This window comes from Dendrobates tinctorius, unplaced genomic scaffold (assembly GCF_039654945.1).
Source record: "Dendrobates tinctorius isolate UK_male_01 unplaced genomic scaffold, ASM3965494v1 ptg000036l, whole genome shotgun sequence".
NCBI classification, from domain to species: domain Eukaryota; kingdom Metazoa; phylum Chordata; class Amphibia; order Anura; family Dendrobatidae; genus Dendrobates; species Dendrobates tinctorius.
This window is the reverse complement of record NW_027361704.1, coordinates 5,946,903-5,965,086: the sequence shown is the minus strand read 5'-3', so window position 1 is coordinate 5,965,086 and position 18,184 is coordinate 5,946,903.

Here is an 18,184-nt window from a genome sequence, read left to right as displayed (position 1 = left end):
ACCTGGCGTGCTCCGTCCAGGGGCTCCAGATCCGCGACCCAGAGGGTCCACTCTTTGACATTGTCTGCTCCTGAATGTCACAGTATAATCAGGCCATGGACCCCGCTGGTACTACAGCTTCTGTCCAAAAGGAGCTGGCGTTTCTCTGGGAAAACCAGACTAGAATTATGTTATTTCTTAAGTCCATGGAGTCTTGTTTATCTGCCTTACAGGCCTCTGAGCCTGGGAATGCTGCCCAGTTGTCCAGTCTCCAGCAGGAACTCGCGCAGCAACGTGACTCCCAGGCCCAGATCCTCAACTATATGTCGTCAGTAGATAATCGGCTCCTATCTATACAATCCGTTTCTGCCCAGGCCATGGGTCCTCTCTCGCTACCGCGCTCATGTAAGCCACCTCGGCATGGTGGTGACTCTGTGTTGTGTCGTGGGTTTTTGAATCAGTGTCGTTTGCACTTTGAGTTTTTGCCGCAGCATTACCCCACCGATTGTGCTAAAATAGCATTTATAGTTTCTCACTTAGAGGGGAAGGCCCTTGCATGGGTTAATCCCCTTTGGGAGCGGGACGACCCACTCGTCTCTCAGCTTTCCGTCTTTTTGGACACCTTCCGTAAGGTGTTCGACGAGTCGGGTCGCCTCGCTTCCACCACCGAGTCACTCTTTAATCTCCGTCAAGGTACTCTAACAGTTGGACAATACGCAATATGTTTTCGCACCTTGTCCTCCAAACTTGGTTGGAATAATGATGCCCTCGTAGGGGCCTTTTGGCGTGGTCTGTCCAGCCGGATCAAAGACGAACTGGCGGGCCGAGATGCTCCTACCATTTTAGAGGACCTCATCTCTCTCGTGACATGCATTGATTTGCCCTACCCACGAACAGTTCTTCCCATCCGTTACCCGAGTTATCTGCAGTAGATCCGGTACCTGAGCCTATGCAGGTGGATCGTCTCCAGATAGCTCAATGGCGTTGTGTGAAGAGGCAGGCTCAAGGGCTGTTTCTATTGTGGGGATGCCTCCCACTTCCTACGCTCATGTCCCAAGAGGCCGGGGAAGTTTCTCCGCCTGGGACTGGTAAGTGAGCTCTCCTCTGGTGTATGTGATTCCTCTTTACCCCTTACCGTGCCTGTGTCCCTGAACTTTAGTTCCGAGAGTTGCACTGTGAAGGCTATCGTGGACTCTGGTGCAGTGGGTAACTTTATTAGTCTCGAGGCAGTTAAGAAGTTTCGGATCCCTGTCAGATCCCTGGAGACTCCTAGGTCGGTAGTTCTGGTCGACGCTAAGCCCTTGCAGGACACCGTTAACCAGGTCGCGGAGGAAGTAGAGTTGCAGATTGGCACATGTCATCGGCACCGAATCTCCTTCCACGTTTTGCCGACTTCGGCTCATACTCTTCTTCTGGTCTTCCTTGGTTACGAACTCACGGGCCGACCCTGGACTGGCAATCCGGGGATATACTCCGTTGGGGACCGTCCTATCAAAAAAGTTGCCTGCTGTCCGTTCATCCGAAGAACCCTGCTTGCTCATCTTCGGTGGTTTCAGGTCCGCCGTCCGTTAACCGGTCTGTGACATGTGACATTGTCGAGAAGAGGGCTGAGAGTCAGTCTCCACATCTGTCAAGCAACCAGTCTGTGATGGGTGACGTTGTCGAGAAGGGGGCTGAGAGTCAGCCTCCGAATCAGTCAAGCAACCGGTCTGTGACGTGTGACATTGTCGAGAAGGGGGCTGAGAGTCAGTCTCCACATCTGTCAAATAACCGGTCCAAGGTAACTACCGTGGCTTCCGTCAAGTTGACATCCCAGCGCCCGGGGGAGACCTTCGTGCCTAAAGGTAACCGTAAAGGTGTGTTATTCTGGGGACATTCTTCTCCGGTTGCCGGCCATGTTGGTTTCAAGAAGACGCTCTCTCGTTTATCCCACCACTACTGGTGGCCACCTTTTGCTCAGGATGTCAAAGACTTTGTGGCTGCTTGTCCGTCCTGTGCCAAGAAGGAAGTTCCCAAACAACCATCCTCCGACAGCTCGCCTCTTAAGGCTGAATTGACTTCCAGTAACCGCACCACCGCTTCGGTCTCCAAGCATGTCAGGGTGTCTCTGCCGGTTCGTCCTGTCTTGGGCGCACCTGCCTCTGACTCTCTGTCCGTGGAGTTCTCCAGGGTATGGCAGGAGACCAAATTTTCTTGTTGTGAGACTCTGGATCTGATTAGTCCTCATACAGTTAGGAAGTGTCTGGATCCCGCTCCTAGTGTCAAGGTGCTATTTTCCAGTTCTAGAGAGCAGGGGCATAAAGGAGGGGGTACTGTCATGCCACACTCACCAGGAGGCGGAGCTTCGGTCCTGACGTCACTCCCTCCAGCATGGCGGTCCCTCCGGGGCCTCCGTCGGGTGCGCACACGCAGCTCTCGTCCTCGGGGCTCCTCCTCCATGTCACGTTTGCGCTTGCGCGCTCCTGTCAGTGCTGTCTCCGGGTTAGTCTCCTCTATGGTAATGGAGGACCTGACCCGGAAGCTGTAGTGGTCATGAGCTTTCTGGCTAGGATCTGACCCGGAACCTGTCATGGTCATGTGCTATATCAGGCTACCTTTCCCTATGGGAGGTGCCTGATTATTGTTGTGCTTCCTGGCTGGGTCTGCTTAGTCCCAGTCGGGCCGTGCACTGTTCTCAGGTCCTCTGCTCTGTCTGGTATTCTATTGTGCTCCTCGCACTCGCTCTGAACTTTCACGTTGCTTCATGCTCAGTAGTGCCTCTTGGCACACTCTAGTATCCTGTCCTCTGTCCCTTGCTCTGTCGTACCTCCTGATACTCTCTGTCCCTGTGCTCTGTAACACCTCCTGGCACGACTGCTGCTCCATTCAGTAATCTGTCGTGCACCTGGCACGCATCCTGCTTTGTTTACCTCCGGATGTATTACTCGCTATACGCCTTACGTGCTCACAGCTACCTGGCTCGCACTATCTGTTGTTTGTGCACTTCCGTGTACACTCTTTGTGTTCCTGGTACCCAGTCCCGATACACTCATCCGTGTTTCCTGTGAGCCGCCCCTCTTGGTACCGGCTGTCGCGGTTCTGACCTCTGCGGTCCTGCCCCTAACGATCACTGTATAGGGGTCGGTCATCACCTGGCGTGCTCGGCCCAGGGGCTCCAGATACGCGACCCAGAGGGTCCACTCTTGGACGTTGTCTGCTCCTGAATGTCACATATGCTCCAGGAGGCAAACAGTACTCTTCCTTCCGAGTCTCACCATGTGGCTAAACAATACTGCACAATTTTTTTTTCTTCACTGCCCAATGGTACAAAACTCTGTAATACACCTGTGGTATCAATATGATTACTGTATACCTAGATTAATTAATTGAGAGGCATAGTTTGGAAAATAGGGTTACTTATGGGGGGGAGTTCTGCTGTGCTGGCACCTCAGGGGATCTGCCAATGTGACATGGCACCTTCAAAGAATTGCAGCAAAATCTGCACTGTAATATAGCACTCCTTCATGTCTGAGCTTTGCACTGTGACTCAAAAGTGGATTTCTACCACATACGGGGTATCAGTGAACTCAGGAGAAATTGCAAAACAAATTTTGGGGTCCATTTTTCCCTGTTACCCTTATGAAAATGCAAAAAAAGCATTTTTGTGGGGAAAATGTGTTTCTTTTTTCTCATGGCTCAATGTTATAAACTACTGTGAAGCACCTGGGGGTTCAAGATACTCAATGCATATCTCGATAAGTTACCTGAGGGGTGTAGTTTCCAAAATGGTATAATTTGTGAGGGATTTTCACTGTTTAGGCACATCAGGGGCTCTCCAAACACAACATGGCGACCACTAAGTATGCCAGGAAATTTTACAATGGAAAAGTCAAATGACCCTTCCAAGCCCTGCCGTGCACCCAAACAGTGGTTTTCCCTCTCATATGGGGTATCAGCATGCTCAGTAGAAATTGTACAACACATTATAGAGTCCATTTTCTTTTCTTACCCTTGTGAAAGTAAAAAAAATTGGGTCTAAAGGAATATTTTTGTGAAAAAAAGTTAAATGTTTATTTTTTCCTTCCTTATTCCATTAATTCCTGTGAAGCACCTTAAGGGTTTATACATATGTTGAATGTGGTTTTGAGCACTTTGAGAGGTGCAGTTTTTAGAATGGTGTCAGTTTAGGGTATTTTCTTTTATATACCCTCTCCGTGGGTGGCACCATAATAACACCCTGGCAGCAGGCACGCTGTCTGGGTGTTATGTTTGACACCAGTCTCTCCTTCACATCCCATATAAAATCTCTTGCCCGCTCTTGATGCTTACACCTGAAGAACATCTCTAGAATCCGCCCTTTTCTCACCATGGAAACAACAAAAACCCTCACTGTCGCATTGATCCACTCCCGCCTGGACTACTGCAACTTTCCCCTCTCCAGTCCATACTGGCCAATCGGTACTCGGACGTGTCTGCTCTTCGCCAGTCCTTACATTGGCTGCCCATTCATTATAGGATCCAATTCAAAGTACTTGTTCTCACCCATAATGCTCTCCACAGTGCAGCACCCCCTACATCTCCTCACTCATTTCTGTCTATCGTCCTAACCGACCGCTGTGTTCTGCAAGCGACTTTCCACTAACCTCTGCACTAGTCCGTACTTCCCATTCCCAAATCCAAGACTTCTCCCGCGCTGCGCCAATCCTCTGGAATGCACTACCCCAAGAATTTAAGCTGGAGTCACACATAGCGACTCACCAGCGATCCTGACAACGATATCAACGTGTCAGGATCACTGGTGAGTCGCTATGTGATCGCTGGTGAGCTGTCACACAGACAGCTTCACCAGCGATCAGCACAGCGACGCCTTGCACGCGGCGTCGCTGTGTTCGTTAGTTACCAGCGCGCTGATGCAGGGAGCTGGTAACTAACGTATACATCGGGTATCCAAGGGACGTGCGTCCCTTAGATATCCGATGTGTACTTTAGTTACCAGCTCCCTGCTTCAGCGCGCTGGTAACCAACGTACACATCGGGTATCTAAGGGATGCACGTCCCTTGGATACCCGATGTGTACGTTAGTTACCAGCAGATCGCTGGTCTCCCGCCTGTCACTCACAGCGATGCATGCTGGCCAGCGGGAGACCAGCGACAAAAGAAATGTCCAGTGGTTTCCTACAGCGATCAGCGATACCGTCAGGGGGGCCGGTCGCTGATCGCTGTCACACACAGCGATCTCGCTGGTGAGAACGCTGTTGTGTCACAAAACTTGTGACTCAGCAGCGATCTCGCTAGCGAGATCGCTGTGTGACGGGGCCCTTAGGACTATCCCCAATTTGCATAGTCTTAGGCGTTCCCTCAAAGCGCATTTGTTCATAGTGGCCTATCACGTTCACTAATCAAAATCATTTTATGTGTAAGTGTGCGTGTGTAGCCCATTCACTATCTCCATCCATCCCTCACTCCCTCAAGATGGCTGGACCATCATTGTAAATACACCATTGTAAATACACCCCTGTACTTTGTTTCTCCCCCACCTCATTGTAGATTGTAAGCTCTCACGAGCACGTCTTATTTTGCTTTAATTATTGTATTGTTCACGTTGTTACTTATGACTTGTGTTGTGTTGAAACTGTTAAACTGTAAAGTGCTGCGGAATATGTTGGCGCTATATAAATGAAGATTATTATTATTATTATTATTATACTAGCTGAAGAGCCCGGCGCTGCCCGGGCATAGTAACTAACTGTGGTTAGTTATAACAAATTATAATTATTCTCCATCCCATAGTCCCGTGCCCATATACCCATCATACATATCCTCCATCCCATAGTCGAGTGCCCATATACCCATCACACATCCTCCATCCCATAGTCCCATGCCCATATACCCATCACACATCCTCCATCCCATAGTCCCATGCCCATATACCCATCATACATATTCGCCATCCCATAGTCGAGTGCCCATATACCCATCACACATCCTTCATCTCATAGTCCCATGCCCATATACCCATCATACATATCCTCCACCCCATAGTCCCGTGCCCATATACCCATCATACATATCCGCCATCCCATTGTCCCGTCCCATATACCCATCACACATCCTCCATCCCATGGTCAACCATTATGACCTCATAATGAGCGGCGGGGCTTGCAACCTATGATGACATCAGCGCCGCCATGGCAACCATTATGACATCATAATAAGGGGCGGGGCTTGATACACACACACTTTTTCCACATTATGTAGATAGGGGCAAAATTGTTTGGTGAATTGGAATGTGCAGGGTTAAAATTTCGCCTCACAGCATAGCCTAGGACACTCTAGGGGTCCAGCCGTGTGACTGTGCCAATTTTGTGGCTGTAGCTGCGACGGTGGGGATGCCAATCCCAGACATACACACACACATACACACATACATACATACACACACTTGAGCTTTATATATTAGATAGGCCCCTCAAAGTCACTTCAAATGTGAGGTGGTGCCCACAAAAATGGTTTTGCAAATTTTGTTGTAAAAATGAGAAATCGCAGGTCGATTTTTAACCCTTATAACTTCCTAACAAAAAAATTATGTTTCAAAAATTATGCTGATATAAAGTAGACACGTGGGAAATGTTATTTTGTGTGACATAACTATTTGATTTAAGGGCATAAAAACTAAAAGTTTTAAAAATTGCTATTTCAACATTTTTGCCAAATGTCTGAATTTTTTTTTACAGATAAATGTAAATTATATCAAAGAAATTTTACCACTATTGTGAAGTATAATATGTCACGAAAAAACAAATTTAGAATTAGTGAGATCCATTGAAGTGTTCCAGAGTTATGACTTTATAAAGTGACAGTAGTCAGAACTGAACAAAATTGAAAACAGGCTTCTGGTTGAAGAGGTTAAAGGGACATTAGGGACTCTTCACAAAATTCATCAGTCTGAGGGTGCCCACTCTTTTCAAAAATAAAAAAGCTAGCCCTCGACTGCTTATAGATTTTTTTTTTACATAAAGGCATTCACATTCTCATTTAGTATTTACCCTGTCTTTTTGAAAGAGCATAAAACATCACAGATTTACAGCTTTATAATGTGTGGAATTCAGCTATCTCTAAGCAATGCCATCTTCAATACATCAATATTTCCTCTATTATCAAGGCCTCACACTCTCCCCGTTCTTCTAATTAGACTTCTGTCATTTGTGAAGATAAACTTTTCGTTTCTGTATAGTTTTCCACTTTTACTTTCAGAAAAATTATTTCTTCAAATGTTGTGGACATACTGTATGTCTTCACTGTTTGTTTGTAACACATGGATATTCCTATATTTTATCCTAATCATCCACCAATATTCATAGAATCATAGAATTGTAGAGTTGGAAGGGACCTCCTGGGCCATCTGGTCCAACCCCCTGCTCAAAGCAGGATTTGCTAAATCATCCCAGTCAGATGTCTGTCCAGCCTCTGTTTGAAGACTTCCATTGAAGGAGAACTCACCACTTCTCGTGGCAGCTTGTTCCACTCATTGATCACTCTAACTGTCAAAAAGTTTTTTCTAATATCTAATCTGTGTCTCCTCCCATTCAGTTTCATCCCATTGCTTCTCCACCCTCCAGTTAATGTTAACCCAGTTTACCTACCCCTATAGTTTCAGCCTTGACTCCCTCATCCCAATGCTAAAAATTTCCCATGAAGCATAGAATACTTCCTTCCATTCAGCAAAAAACAATCAGCAGAATACAGATCGTACTCCAATGAAAAGTCAGCACAGTGCTCTAGAAATACAAATCATTCTGCTCTGCACCTAGACTTACACCATGCATTTAACTCCCTAAGTTCCCGTCATCTCTCCTGTGTTGTGCTTGGCTCAGTCAGCATTCCAAAAATATTACCTTGAAGGTCTTTCCCTTCAGCTTGTAGGCAATTATTTCAAATTATTCTGAAAAATCTTCCACCTAGAACCTATTTTGTCACTTGATTATCCAGTGGTAAACCAGTCTAGAGGATCCACAGTCTGTAGTTTTATCTAACAGAAATTCAATATTAATATTAGCTTGATTGATAATATTTTATTTTTCTTTGTTTTGCAGAGGAATCACACCTACTTCTATGTGAGTTGAATTTAGAATGCAGTCGACCTGAAGAAAAGTGTTATTGAAGAGTAAAGAGACATATTTAAATAATATGTGAAAAATACTTAAAGAAGTACGATGTTATAGTGTTGTAACCATTGTAGGTTGAAAAAAAAACACAGGTCTATTAAGTTTACGTTTCTCCACCAATTATACATAGATTATCTAGTCCTTTATTAAAAGCTAGCTCTTGTGGTCGGACATTCCAGGCTGACAACTCTAAAAGTAAAGAACCCTTTCCTGTTTAGATGCTGGAATTGCCTTTTCTCCTCTGGTAATGAATGTCCACTGGTCCGTTGTAAGATCCTTGGTTCGAATAAACCAAACTGTTATTTATAAGCAGATTAGTCTCTACACCAGAATATCTTATTTAGCATTGTAATGTCGTCTTTTCATAGTCGTCTTATTTATTTGTGTTAACCCATGCTAGAAATAAAACAAAAAGGAATGAGTGGGTTTGTTCTGGTAATTTAAATGTATTGTCATGGTGTAACTCGACCCCAACGGGTGGTCGGTCAACGGACAGCGCAACTCACACACAACGGGTTGGAACAGGCGAAAGGAAGGCCCTTGTGATAGGGAATGAGGGACAGTCACCACCTGTGCTCAGCCTGAGCCTTTCCCTGCACTCCCCTAACACCCTATGCAGGTCCTTCCCCTGCCATCATCAGGAACTTAATCTCTCATGTCACCTGTCTCTGCCCTTGCTAATGCCCTGGCAGGTAAGGAGCACTAGCCTTTGCCACTGCAGATAGCACACACAGGGGAAAGTGACAAACACCAAAAGGGACTAGGAGTAAAAACACCACACTTAGCTTATGTGCACCGCTGCAAAGCTCCACTCGGCAGATATCAACAGCTACCGGACTCTTAACATCAAAACGTGGCATGTACCAAAGAGCTGCTTCTGCTAGGCTGGTCTCCAGAAAGGACTTGTATAACCAACAGTCAGCTGATGCACCAGGTGACCTTTTAAAGGATGTAATGAGTGGTCACCACCCACATCAGCTGACCCTGCAGTAACACCAGGTTGCCAGTGGGGGGGAAGTTACATTAACCCCTGATGGCCTCAAAGGAAAAAAGTTTTAACTTAGTGGAGCCAGAACTGCCACAAATCCAAAAAATGGATCGTGACATGTATAGCCATGCTGCTTAAGAGCACCAGCTTTTATAAGCTTTTTTCCCCTATGGTCTGGAGAAAATGCAAGGAAAGAACCCTTGGACTTTGTTTCCTGCTGCGTTGCCACAGACACCATTGTGTTGTTTCCAGTTTGTCTATGCACCTGAGAAAGGAGACATCACTCCACAAGATTCAAATTGCAACATCAAGAAGGAAAAGTTATGTAATTGTGGAAATCACAGGATCCATACATGTTACTGATATGCAAGTGATGAAAAACTGTAAAGGAAACATTTTCTAAATATTGTGATTTGTTCAGTATTGAGAATAAGTGCCATCTGCAGAAACCCACCTTGGCATGTTATCATTTAGGTTATTAATGGCTGTCTGAAAAATGTTCTACCCCATTGAATACACTTGGGCACAGGGCCACCATCAGTGCATTACTACCCTTACTACCGTATGGGGCCTGGTGAGCAGAAGACCCAGTCTGGACCCCCCGGGTATGATAATGTATAGTGCGCTGAGTATAGTGCACACTGGGCCCCTGGGTATGATAAAGTATAGCGCTCCGAGTATAGTGCAGATCTCGGCACAAGGGTACCTTTGCTGATGCTGCCTTTTTTGTGACTTGCGGGTACTAGTGCGTATGCAGTGACGACATCACTTGCGCATCGGGATCTAAGCACGCCACTCACCAGAAGTGGAGTGAGCTGCACCTGTAAGGGATCATGAGAGGTAAATATAAAAAACTTTTTTATATATAAAATTAATTAAACTTGGGTTCTATGATGATGAATTGAGACTGTGGGACAGTGGTCTGTGCATGCGTGTGTATTGAGGTGGGGGAATACAATAATGATGAATTGAGGGTGGGGGACAGGGAACAGTGAATGACAATGTATTGAGGTAGGGGAGCACAATAATGATGAGTTGGGGATGTGGGAAGGGGACAGCGAAAGACAATTTGGGGGTGAGGTCAGGGAACAGTGAAAGATAATTTACTGAGGTGAGAGAGCAAAATATTGATGATTTGGGGGAGGAGGACAAGGGAAAGTGAATGATGATGTATTGAGGTAAGGAAGTGAAAAAATGATGAATTTAGGGTGAGGGACAGCAAATGATGAATTGAGGTGGCGGATAGCAAATGATGAATTGAGGGTGGGGGACGGGGGGAAGAGTCATTAATTGAAAGTGGGGGTGGAGAGAGCAAGTGATGAATAGAGAATGGGGGTGGGTGAGATAGAGGACATGACATAATGAATTGGGGTGGAGGGTGGCATGTAAATAGAATGAATTGGGAGGGGGCAGGAGGTACAGAGCTGGGGTCGTTGAGGATACAGGAGTGTGACTGGTATTGAATTGGGAGAATTTATTTATATATCTATTAGGTGGGGAAGGTGGCTATTTGTGGTTAGTGGGGGTCCAGTGATGGATTAAAATTTATATTTGGAATGGTGGGTTGCATAATAACTAATTATAAATTAATGGTGGGTGCACACCTGTATTCAGCTGCATAGCGTAGAAGTTAGGAAAAAATTGCGGAATGTGCTCTTGAAGTGGTGCTCTAGATAACTGTGTGTTTTTTTGTGCTGAGGTGTGTCCTGGCTGGAGAAAGTGATAGCGGTCTGCACTGAATGAAAAAGAAAAGTGATGATTAGGGACTATATACAGAGCTCCTGTGTATAATATCCCTGGTGATCACTGTGTTAACTGTACACTGCACTATATACAGAGCTCCTGTGTATGTCACCAGTGATCCCATTATTAACAAATACTACCACATCTTGACCAGACCACATATTACCATCGTAATATGTGGTCTGGTCAAGATGTGGTAGTATTTGTTCTTTGTATGTGGTATTATTCGGCCACTGTGTGGTGGTAATATGTGGTCTGGTCATGGTTTGGTGGCATTTGTCTCTTGTATGTGGTTTTATTGGTCATTTAAAAAAATGTATGTGGCACATTCTCTTAAAAAAGTAAAAATATACTTATAAAGAGTATTGTATATTTTAAGAAATGTTTACTAGGTTAGAGTAGAGTAGGGCCTGACCAAACGAGTCTACCTTGTCGTGTTGACGGCTTAAAAAATCTTTTGTCCAAACCCAAAGCCATTAGGCTATGTGCGTGATATGGTCTTCAATAGAAACTGCTAACATCTGATTGGTGAGGACGTGGTGCAGAAGTGAAGTTTTTCCAAGGGTGGGTGGTGGGACTGTGGAAGGTTTAAGGGATGGAGGCAATGCTGCAGTGGAACGGCGGAGTCTCAAGTGGGCCCAAAAATGTTACCAGCATGGGGCCCTGAAATTCTTGCTGGCATCTCCCTCTGCAATTATTGACTGATGATGTCCCATACACACATGGTCAAAATGTTGGTACCCCTTGTTTAATGACAGAAAAACCCACAATGGTCACAGAAATAATTTGAATCTGACAAAAGTAATAATAAATTAAAAATCTATGAAACAGAAGGTCAGACATTACTTTTCAACCATGCTTCCACAGAATAAAAAAAAATAAAACTCATGAAATAGGCCTGGACAGAAATTTTTGTTGCCCAACCTTTTGAGGCAAACACTGCAATGAAACGATTCCTGTAACTCTCAATGAGACTTCTACGCATCTCGACAGGTATTTTGGCCCACTCCTCAAGAGCAAACTGCTCCAGTTGTCTCGTGTTTGAAGGTTGCCTTTTTTCAGACGGCATGCTTCAGCTCTTTCCAAAGATGCTCAATAGGATTTAGGTCAGGGTTCATAGAAGGCCACCTCAGAATAGTCCAATATTTCCCTCTTAGCCATTCTTGGGTGTTTTTAGATGTGTGTTTTGGGTCATTATCCTGTTGCAAGACCCATGACCTGCGACTGAGACCAACCTTTCTGACACTGGGCAGCACATTTCTCCCTAGAATCCCTTGATAGTCTTGAGATTTCATTATACTCTACACAGATTCTAGAAACCCTGTGCAAGATGCAGCAAAGCAGCCCCAGAACATAACAGTCTCCTCCATGCTTCGCAGTAGGTACAGTGTTCTTTTCTTGATATGCTTCATTTTTCCGTTTGTGAACATAGAGCTGATGTGCCTTGCCAAAAGGTTCCATTTGTGTCTCATCTGTCCATAGGACATCATTTTTTATTATTTTTTTAACAGCGGTGTCCTCCTTGGTCATCTCCCATAAAGTCCACTTTGGCTCATACAATGATGTATGGTGCGATCTGACACTCATGATCTTTGAAGTTCACCTTTAATCTGTTTAGAAGTTTTTCTGGGCTCTTTTGTTACCATTCATATTATCCAGCTCTTTAATTTGTCATTAATTTTTTCTCCTGCGGCTATGTCCAGGGAGGTTGGCTAGAGTTCCATGGATCTTAAATATCTGAATAATATGTGCAACTGTAGTCACAGGAACATCAAGCTGCTTGGAGATGGTCTTATAACTTTTACTTTTAACATGTTTGTCTATAATTTTCTTTCTAATCTCCTGAGACAAATCTTACCTTCGCTTTCTCTGGTCCATGTTGAATGTGATACACACCATGTCACCAAACAGCACAGTGAGTATCTGTAGCCCTATATACAGGCCCACTCACTGATTCCAAGATTGTAGACACCTGTGATGCTAATTAGTGGTCTCACCTTGATTTAACATGTCATTTTTGTCACATTATTTTCAGGGATACCATCATTTCTGTCCAGGCCTATTTCATGAGTTTTATTTTTTTTAAAAAATCTGTGGATTCATGACTTTCATTTGTTCAGTTTCATAGATTTTTAATGTATTATTACTTTTGTCATATTCAAGTTATTTCTGTGACCATTGTGAGTTTTTCTGTCATTAAATGAGGGGTACTAACAATTTTGACCACGTGTGTATATGCTTGATGGTAAATAAGGCCAGAGATGCTACAGGTCATGGAAGCATAGGCCAAGCAGGCTGCTCGGCCTATAACTCATGTGATCAAGGCATAACTATACCAACACAAATCATGATTGATTCTTCTAATGTAGAGCACATGAATCGTTATAATTGTTCTGTCCTCACTGAATGAAGCAGATTTATACAGACAGCTAAACCACTATACCGGGGTCCAATAAGGAGACTGTATGTTGAGTCTGTGCTTTTATTGAACTTGATATATTGGAGCGGTGAAACTATAATACAAGCATAATATATATACAATCAGTACAGGGGTATAACAGGAATACATATTATACATAGTACACTGTGAATTAACATTTGCACACTAATAGCTGACCAGGAGCAGGAGTGATTAAACCAGGCTAACATAGGACAGAAAGCATGAGTACATACCGGTGATGCAATCATAAGGGGAGAGGAAAAGATGAGATTCTTCCTGGATGCAGGCTGAAGGAAAACGGAGAGAGGATACTATAATACTTTGAAAAAGCTACCATAATGCATTGTGAGGCTACCATAATGCATTGCAAAAGAAGGGAGGAGATTCAGACATGGAAAAAGCAACAGAAGACTGGGAATATGACACTGGTCACTAGAGGGGGCCAAAACACTGCGAACAAATAGAGTCTATGAAAAAATGTAGATTTATCTATATTTTACATGCAAATATTAACAAACAAATAATCAGAGATTACAAATTAGATGTCGGAGACAGAACACTCCCCGTCTGGCATCAACGGATGTCACTATCCCTTTTTTCTGAAGACAGCAATAGGACCAGTCCAGTTACCGGTCTGAAGAATGTCTTAAGTTCATTCCCTTTGGTCATTCTTAGTTCAACTTTGCAAACGTTACCATCCTTGCTCAGGAATGTTGCGGTAATTAGCCAAGTTGCCACTGGTTCCGGTGGACTTGGCAGTCTTTCACAAGGATGAGGTCACCAATGCCCAGATTAGGCCTAGCAGATTGCCACTTTGTCCATGGCTGCAGGGTAGACAAATACTGTTTGTGCCACCTGTCCCAGAATTTGTTTGCAAGACTTTGTACATGTCTCCATTGATGCTTGGAGAGGTCCTTAGCATCGAATCCTCCTGGAATGGCACTGGACAGTCCCATTTTTTGGGTCAGGAGAGTGGCTGGAGTCAATAACAAGGGCTCCTTGGGGTCGTTAGGGACTGGAACCAAGGGTCTTGCGTTGATTATAGCTGCGGCTTCTGCCATGAAGGTGATTAGGCTTTCGTGGATAAGCCTCCCTGCTCCTTCTTGAAGAAGAGTGGAGTCAAGAATTCTCCATACTAGACCAATCATTCATTCCTATGATCCACCCATGTGTGAAGAGTGAGGAAGGTTGAATGACTATGTACAACTTTGATCACTGAGGAACATCTCGAGAGTCTTATAGTCTAGATTTGAAGGTATTCCTAATTCTTTTGCTGCACCAATGAATTTAGTACCTCTGTCTGAACGTATATGCTTGATAGGACCACGGATGGCAGTAAAACGTCTCAAAGCATTGATGAAGCTTGAAGTGTCAAGTGACTTAATGAGCTCTATGTGGACGGCTCTGATTGACATACATCCCCTAATATGAATCAAATCTGTGGAAAATCATATGAATATGTGCTGATTTCTATATGTGCCTTATGTATTAGTTAGCTCAACTATCATTATTATTCATGGTGGATTTTCCACAGATTTGATTCATACTAGAGGGTGTAGTTTGATTGCTATGTATCCATATTTTTTATTGGTTTTAATGGTTGGTTATGTTTGCGGTGCAATAAAGGTTTTTCTATTTTACATTGTGGTTGTGCATACCATTATAGGTCTTGTCTTTTTTTCTCCTTTTCTCACACGTTTGTATGGAGACCAGGTTTTGCACCCCATTTGCATATTTTTACTTCATTGACTGATAGGTGTGCGCCCACTATTCTATTATCATGACTGTAGATTCCAGTGAAGCCCGAAGCTGCATTGCATTGGTGTGGGTTCTGACCCCAAGTCCAGGTCTCTGAGACTGTTACATAAATATCATGAAGGGAATGCTTCCATGAGTTCTTGGCTGTTTGAGGCTATTTTGTGAAGCCTGAGGTTCGAGCAAGCAAGCATGTCTTGGGATCTCTTAAGAAGACTGATGGCAGTCTCATTTGAATGCATGGCTTTTAGACAGTCGTCAACATAAAAGTCTTTTTCTATGAATTGTCTGACATCTGATCCGTATTCTGCTTCTCCTTCTCGAGCCGACCTTTTGTGACCATAAATGGAGACTGTAGGTGAAGGACTGCTGCCAAAGATGTGCACTCTCATGCGATATTCTGTGACTTCTTTAGTAGGATCATTGTCTCTGTACCAAAAGAATTTTAGGAAGTTCCCGTCTCTCGCTCTCAAAAGGAAACAATGGAACATTTGCTGGACGTCAGCGATGAAGGCAATGGAATCCTTACGGAAGCGCATAAGTATTGTCAGCAGTTTGTTATTGAGGTCTGGTCCTGTCAGTAGAACATCATTCTGAGAGATATCATCAAACTTAGCACTGGAGTCAAACACCACTCTAATCTGGCCCGGTTTCTTAGGGTAGTATACTCCAAACATGGGTAGGAACCAGCATTCTTCAGAGTCTTTGAGAGTGGGAGATAGCTCTGCATGACAATTTTTGAAAATCTTTGACATGAAGGATAAAAAGTGATCTTTCATCTCTGGTATCCTTTGCAGATAGTGTTTGAGAGAGGAGAAATGTTTTAATGCCTGATTTCTGTTGTTCTGTAGACGTGGTCTGTGGGTTCTGAAGGGAAGAGGTGCGACCCAGCTGTTGGTCTCATCTTTAACAAGTCCCCTGTCCATTACCTCTAAGAACAACTTGTCCTCTACCGACATTGCCACTTGGTTGTCTTGCTTAGTTCTCTGGAAGACTGTGCACCCTAACTGATCCAGTTAGCTTCCTGACACTATACTGCTGTCGTGAGTAAAGTCTATTAAATGATTGGGCAGTTGGATGCTGTGTGGTAGTTCTCTGAAATGTAACTCGTTGTTGCAAGGTTGAAACAGAGATGGGCATCCTTTCTCTAATGTATTTGTCGGCATACTTGTCACAGAAGATGGGGCTTGCATGCGTCCCAAGCCTACGTTTCCTATTATGACCCATCCTAGGTCTAGCTTTTGGGCATAGGGAGCATTGTGGAGTCCATTGATATGACATCTCACTTTATGAACCTATAGGATATCTCTTCCCAACAGCAGTATTATCTGGGCCTGATGGTCGAGTTCCGGTATAAGGTGTGCTATGCGTTTTAAGTGAGCGTGATGGATTGCCACATCTGGCGTAGGTATTTCAGATCTGTTGTGTGGGATCTGATTAAACTCGATGATTGTAGGTAGTGGTAGGCAGAATTGTCCATCTAAGGACTCAATTTGGTAGTCAGTAGCTTTCCTCCCTGCTGTTGTCACAATACCTACACAGGTCTTTAATGAGTAGGGGGTGCTTGGCCCTTTGATGTTGAATAGGTCAAAGAATGTTGATCTAGCCAAGGATCGATTACTTTGATCATCCAAGATAGCATACAGTCTCACAGCTTTGTCTCTATGGCCCTTTGGGTACACTCTGACAAGGCATATCTTTGAACAGGACCTACTGTCTATTGTCCCTTTTCAGGCTTCAATACATTGTGAAGTGATCTCTGGCATAGCTGCATCAGTGTTCCTTTCCTCTCCGGCATGGTTACTGTCAGCTAGCGTGTTTTGTGTACTCCATGGAGCTGGGCCAGGGTGTAGAGCAGTGTTATGATCTGTGGTACCACATTCTGAGCATTTTACACTGACCTTGCAATCTTTGGCAAGATGAGTTGTGGATGAGCAGCACTTGTAGCAGATACCGTTCTCTTTCAGGAAGCTTCTGCGATCTGGCATAGATTTTCCTCTGAAGGCTCTGCATTTCAGGAGAGGATGAGGCTTCTGATGGAGGGGGCACTGCTTGTCTGGGTCCTGCACTTTTGTCTCTGATTGAGAGCAGCCAGCAGACCCTGTAATTGGAACCTGGAGATGAAACACAAGTCTTGTGCACTGCCACAGATTTTCTGCATGGATTTGCAGCAGGCGACGGTGTGGCATATGACATTGCAAAGTCAAAGCTGGGATTGTTTCTAATTCTCGCTTGTTGGTGTACAAAGTCTACAAAAACAGAGAAGGGAGGGAATGAAACATTGTTTGTATTTGTACATGGAATCATGTGTGAGCCACCTCCTGTAAATTGTAGGGCAACTTTTGGACTATAGGGTTAACACCTTTGACTGTGTCAAGAAACGCAAGTCCTTGTAGGTCATCTTCACATTTGGCAACTTGGACTTCCTTTAGCAGGTCACTTAGTTCTCTAAGTTTCTGGAGACCTTTGTTAGATATTTTAGGAAAGTCATCGATTCTTTTGAACAAGGCTCTCCCTATTACCTCTGCTGAGCCGTAACACTCATCCAGCCTCTTCCAGATCTAAGTTGAACAGATTCTTTGAACGTCTGAACCCGCTTAACCCAGAATACCCACTGCACCCCTGAACCCCATGCATTCCTCATCCTCTGTTTTTTTAACTGGTACATCTGAACCCGCTTAACTCAGAATACCCATGCACCCCATGCATTCCTCATCCTCTGTTTTTTAACTGGTACGTCTGAACCTGCTTAACCCAGAATACCCACTGCACCCGTAAACCCCATGCATTCCTCCTCCTCTGTTTTTTAACTGGTACATCTAAACCAGCTTAACCCAGAATACCCACTGCACCCCTGAACCCCATGCATTCCTCATCCTCTGTTTTTTAACTGTATGACCGAGAACAGTCCATAGAGTCCGTACAAGGTCCAAAGCCAGTTGACACAACATCAGAGCTCCCAGGGTCTCTATTACACCTGTGATATACACACAGAGAAAAGATAACAACAAGCGCAGGGTGGTGACAGTCCATACTGTCCATACAAGGTCCAAAGCCAGTTGACACGAGAGTCATCATCTTGCTTATCCATCTGCATGGAACCAGGCAACCAGTGGGTCCCAAAACGTGGCTTTC